Source organism: Ursus maritimus, unplaced genomic scaffold (assembly GCF_017311325.1).
Source record: "Ursus maritimus isolate PB19 unplaced genomic scaffold, ASM1731132v1 scaffold_5, whole genome shotgun sequence".
NCBI lineage: Eukaryota > Metazoa > Chordata > Mammalia > Carnivora > Ursidae > Ursus > Ursus maritimus.
The window spans coordinates 35251818-35258483 of NW_024426663.1; positions in this window are offsets into that span (position 1 = coordinate 35251818).

The window sequence follows — 6666 nt, forward strand, 5'->3', positions numbered from 1 at the left end:
AAGGCTCATGCTGGCCTGGGCTGGCTGCAACTTCTCCTCCATCCTAGTGATTTTTTTTTTTTAACATTTTATTTCTTTATTTAGAGAGAGAGTGAGTGCAAGCAGTGGGGAGGGGCAGAGGGAGAGTGAGAGAGAATTCAAGCAGACTCTACGCTGAGCACAGAGTCTGACGTGGGGCTCGATCCCATGACCTTGAGATCAGGACCTGGGACACTCAACTGACTGAGCCACCCAGGTGCCCCTCCATCCCAGCTTTTATTTTATTTTTTAATACTTTATTTATGTATTTGACAGAGACAGCCAGCGAGAGAGGGAACACAAGCAGGGGGAGTGGGAGAGGAAGAAGCAGGCTTCCAGCGGAGGAGCCTGATGTGGGGCTCGATCCCATAACGTCGGGATCACGCCCTGAGCCGAAGGCAGACGCTTAACGACTGCGCTACCCAGGCGCCCCGCAGCTTTTATTTTTTAATCTGGATTTGACTCATTTGCACGGAGTGACAAATATGGAAATGAAACATTTTCTCTCATTTAACTTTCAGTCAGCTGGAAGGAGCAAGAAAGGGAAATACCTTTTTGGAGAGGCTCTATTAAGTACGAGGACATCTCTTATTTCATTTAATTTTTAGAAGACCTTTCAAGGTTGGCATTATTTTATGTGACAGAGTTTAACCCAAAAAAGGCTAAGTAAATTGTCCATTACATAATAACGGGCAAAGTGCATGCCATTGTCAGCTGTTTTGCCACTTTCTTCCTGATTGCATGCGTGACAAATGACTCCAGTGTTATAAGAGAACCAGATGGGGAGTGCCTATTTCATAAACCACTTCTAGGAATCTTGATTAGAGAATATGGTGGACATTGTCCTAAGTGGCAACTTAGCACCAGCTTCTTTTCTTCCGATGAATATTTGTTGAGTGCTTACCATATGCAAGGTCCACTGTCAGGTACTTGTTGGGTTTCCCAGAAGCAAATTCTGAGGTAAGAATTTGAATGAAAGTGATTTATTAGCAAATGTTCCCAGGAAAAACAGGAGAGTGGGAAGTAGGACAGGAAAGAAAGAGAAGCAAGGGTGTGATATCCGACAAAGTCCCACTAGGGAGCTCGGATACTGTGAGGATCACAGCTCAGAGGGTTCTGACTGGGGGTGAGCTGTCTTAGCACATCTGGGCTGTTATAACAAAAATTACATAACATGGGCGGCTTATAAACAACACACATTTATTTCCCCCATTTCTGGAGGCGAAGAAGTCCAAGATCAAGGTGTTGATAGAGTTAGTACCTAGTGAAGATCCACTTCCTCGTGTCACCTTTTTGCTGTGTCCTCATATGGTGGGAGAGGTGAGCTAGCTCTGTGTGGTCTTTTTTGTAAAGGCACTAATCTGAATCATGAGGGCAGAGCCTGGTAACCTAATAACCCCCTAAGACCCACCTCTTAAGATCATCACCTTGGGGGTTAGCATTTCAATCTATGAATCTTGAGGAGCACAAACATTCGGGCCATAGCACAGGGAATTGGGAGATATTGGAAACAGTTCTCTGACCAAAGAGAGGAAGGTGCTGGGTATTATGAGTGCTGCTGGAATGTCTGAAAATGGGGAAGGGATCCAAGGGCATATGAGCGAAGGCCTTACCGACAGTATCCACTACAAGGCTACGTATATTTTGGTCATTTTCCACATGCTGTGTGTTCTACCTTCCTAAGGTTGAAACCAGAAAACTCACATTCCTAGACTTCCTTGCCCCTAGGCTTCTGGCATAGGACCTGGGTTTTGCCAGTCAGACACCTCCAGGTGTGACTTGACTTCAGCTGAGAAAGCAGCAAGTGGAGACACTCCTTTTCTTCGCTGGAGGAGACATCCAGTACTTTGGAAGTAGCAATGGCAGAGCTTCTGGTGTCCATTCCTAAGGGTCATTGGTGCCAAGTGACAGTGGCAGTGGCGTGGTTGGCAGAGTGGCCTTCCTGGTGTGGTTGGGCCTTGTTTCTGTTGCCTTGGTGGCAGAGCCTGGCTCTCTGGTCTTCCGAGAGGTTCTGTGAATTACCCAATATTCCTTAACAAATCCCTGCAGGAACTAGTCAGAGTAGAGGTGGTTCTTTGCAATTAAGAACACTGAATGGTACAGGTGATATGGTACCAAACCCCAACTATCAATAAGCTGCATATAGATTTTGTAAGTGCATTTTATTTCAGACCAAGGAGCAGAACAATGCTTTTCAAAACCATCACCTAATATGTTGCACCTTAGTGGAGAAAGCAGCCCCAGACTCGTAAGATGACCTCATCTGATGCCAAACATATTCTTATCTTCTATTTGAAATCAGAAAAGGAAAGCGAGACAATGTTCAATAATTCCATATCTGTCCTGACCAGGCAGGAAGAAGATTGGGGGTTTGAGTGCTCTGGAATTCTCAGAGATCTTGGGCTTCCTACGACACCTGCAAAGCTCTACAGGGAAGCAGTGGGTAGTTTAAAGGATTTGAGTTCTTTGCAGGTAGGGACTCTGCGTGATGTTTTTAGCAGACATTAAATGTGAGCAGTTAAAAATGAAAAACATCATGTATAAGAACGATGAGGGGGATACATGAAGAGATGAAGAGATACAGTTCACATTTATACATTTTCAACTAGCAGATCAGAATTTTATTGTGGAACTTGAAGTTTCATTGTAATTATGCCCCAGGTGTTTCAGGAATTGATCCTTCCATTTATCCATTCATCCACTCAGTAGTCAAAAAGAAAGTGTTTACTGAAGGGCTTTTAAGTGCCAGTACCAATTATATTCCAGAGTGGAGGAAAACATAGTATTCTCCTTCGTCTGAAACTGATTAGAGACTGAACTGGTAGCAACACCCTTTGGGGAAAACAAACTGAAAATAATTCCTTACCAAAAAAAAGAAAATATTATTTATCAGTTATTTAGAAAAATTAGCTAATTTAATAGCACACTATCATCAAGGGTATGGGAAAATAAGTATTCAGATTGGAAAGAAAGAAGTAAAACTACTTCTATTTGCAGATGACATGACCTTACACACAGAAAATACGAGGAATCTACTTAAAAAAATTGGTAGAAATAAACAAGTTGAGCAAGGCTACAGGATACTAGATCAATATACAAAAATAAATTTCATTTCTATACATTTGTAATGAGCAATCCAAAAATGAAGTTAGGAAAACAATTCCATTTTCAATAGCACCTAAAGAATAAAATACTTAGGAATAAATTTGACCAAAGGGGGTGTAAAAGACAATGTTTTGAAAACTGTGAAACATGTTGAAAGCAATTACAGAAAACCTAAATGAATGGGAAGGTGCCCATGTTCATATTTAATATTATTGAAGTTGAATATTATGCCCTGTTCCCCAAATTGATTTATAGGTTCAATGCAGTTCAATAATGTTCAATAATCCCATATCTGTCCTGGAAAATCCTAGCTGGATTTTTGCAGAAATTGACAAGCTGATCTTAAAATTTACATGGAAATTCAAGGGACCTCAAATAGCCAAAATAATATTGAAAAAGAATAATGTTGAGGTACTCACAATTCCCAATTTCCAAACTTAGTACAAAGGTACAGTAATCAAAATTGTGTGGCACTGGCATAAGAATAGATATATAAATCAATGAAGTAGAATTGAGAGTCTAGGAGGAAACCCTCATGCTTACACTCAATTGATTTTCAACAAGGGTGCCAAGATAATTCAGTGGAGAATGAATAATCTATACAACAAATGGTGTTGGGACAACTAGACGTTCATATGCAAAAGAATTTGAATCCCCACCTCACACCACAGGCAGAAATTAACTCCAAATATTTCAAGATCTAAATTCAAGAGCTAAAACTATAAAGTCAGAATAAAATATAGGTGTGTATGTTTGTGACCTTTGTGACCTTGTAATGATTTCTTAGCTATAACATCAAAAGCACAACTCACAAAAGAAAAAGACAAATTAGATTTCATCAAAATTAAAAACATTGCGCTTCAAAGGACACCATCAAGAAAGTGAAAATATGGGGCGCCTGGGTGGCTCAGCCATTAAGCATCTGCCTTCGACTCAGGTCTTGATCCCAGGGTCGGGGGATCCAGCCCAGCATTGGGCTCCTTGCTCAGCGGGAAGCCTGCCTCTCCCTCTCACACTCCTCCTGCTATGTTCCCTCTCTCACTGTCTCTCTCTCTGTCAAATAAATAAAATCTTTTTTTTTTTTTAAAGATTTTATTTATTTATTTGACAGAGATAGAGACAGCCAGCGAGAGAGGGAACACAAGCAGGAGGAGTGGGAGAGGAAGAAGCAGGCTCATAGCGGAGGAGCCTGATGTGGGGCTCGATCCCGGAACGCCAGGATCACGCCCTGAGCCGAAGGCAGGTGCCTAACCGCTGTGCCACCCAGGCGCCCCCAAATAAATAAAATCTTAAAAAAAAAAAAAAAAGAAAAAAAAACAAAGTGAAAAGATAATTCACAGAATAGGAAGAGAAAATATTTGCAACCATGTTTCTGGTAAGAGTCTTGTGTAGATGCTACAACATGGATGAACCTTGAAACGTGTTAAGTGAAAGAAGTCAATCACAGAAGAGCACATATTGTAGGATTCCATTTATATGTAATGTCCATAATAGGCAAATCTATATATAGGTAGGTTAATGATTGCCTAAGGCTGGGGAGTGATGGCCGATGGGTAGTGTTTCTTTTGGGTCCAATAAAAATGTTCTAAAATTGGTTGTGGTGATGGTTGTACAACTCAGTGAATATACTAGAGACCATTTAATTGTATGCTTTCAATATGAGAATTGGATGGTATGTGAATTACATCTTTATAAAGATATTATTTAAAAATTAGGAATGTATGTTTGGTTACCCTCAAATTAAAAAAATAAATGGACAAATATTTGGGCAATTTTATGGGTGAAAAAATTGTAGATCGTTGCCATTTTAATTAAAACTTCTTTTTAAACCATTAAGTTTTAACATCTGCTGACATGTTTCTTGGTTTTTCTCTCTCATTTTCAAGAATATGGGAATTGTTTTCTGATCTTTTAGTTTTTTCTTTTAAAGGAATTATCTTTTCTCTTACCGTTCAAGTAAGCAGTTTAATTCTAACAGGATACCTGGAGGTCAGCAATGAGGAAGTCCTGGCTTGCTCTCCGCAAAGTCAGAGCCTGCCAGGGCAAGAAGCCGGCTCAAACCAGTCAGGCTCCTATAGCCCATGCCATGACTGGGGCCCTCTGACCAAGTTCGGAAGGAAAAGCCCAAAACCCTGCTTTCCACCCCAAGTAATGAACATTCCAACTCCTAGTTAGCAACTGTCAATAAAAGAAATCCAGGGGTGCCTGGGTGGCTCGGTTGGACGTCTGCTTTCAGCTCAGGTTGTGATCCCGGGTCAGGTCGTGGTATGGAGCCCAGAGTGGGGCTCTCTGCTCCGCGGGGAGCCTGCTTCTCCCTCTCCCTCTGACTGCTGCTCCCCCTGCTTGTGCTTTCTCTCTCTCTGTCAAATAAATAAATAAAATCTTTAAAAAAAAAAAAAAAAAGAGGGGCGCCTGGGTGGATCAGTCGTTGAGCGTCTGCCTTCGGCTCAGGGCGTGATCCCGGCGTTCTGGGATCGAGCCCCACATCGGGCTCCTCCGCTGGGAGCTTGCTTCTTCCTCTCCCACTCCCCCTGCTTGTGTTCCCTTTCTCACTGGCCATCTGTCAAATGAATAAATAAAATCTTAAAAAAAAAAAAAGAGAAAAAAAATCCAACCCCCAGGGCACTCAGTTGTCTCTCCGGACCTCCTTCACTTTCCTATCTCCGGAGCGTACTCTTCACTTACCCGCAAGTGTTGCTTATCTGCTCTGTCGCATGTCTGTCCTTGAATTCATTCTTGTGACAAGACCAAGAACCTTTGGGGACTCCTTTGGGTCTGGCTGGATCGAGGTCCCAGGGCCCAGGGTGTCCCCAGTCCACCTGGCAACATCACTGATACATATATATAATACAATATAACATAATATATATGTTTTTAAAGCAAGCTCGAGTGGGGGAGGGGTAGAGGGAGAGGGTCCAACTCTCAACTGACTGTGCGACCCAGGTGCTCCGTTCCATTATATTTTTTGATGCATTTCAAAGTCATCTGTGGACATTAACACATTTCCCCTAAATATACTTCAGCATGTATATTATTATTATATTATAGTTCAATATTTGTTTACAATACTGAACACTATATTGTAGTTCAGTATTTGTTTACAGATTTTTTCTTTGATTTAAAATGTACGTACAATGAGATGCACACATTTTAAGTATACATTTGCCAAGTTTTGACAAATACATCAATTTTTGTCACCCAAACCCCTGTCAAGTTGTGGAACATTACCATTACTCCACAAAATTCCTTCATATTCTTCTCTATCTACACCTCCACCCAACAGAGGAAACATCTATTTTTTTCTTCCACCATAGATTAGATCTGGATTAGATCTGCCTGTTCTGGACCTTCAGATAAATGGAATCCTACAATGAGTTCTTTGAGTGAGACGTCTGCTCAACAGAATATTTTCGAGATTCATCCGTGTTACTGTACGTGTCAGTTTATTTTTGTGGCTGTGTGTTTTGTTACTGTGTGTTCGGTGTAAGAAATAACACACTTTATTCACTTCCTTACCGATGGACACCTGGGTTGTTCCCGTTT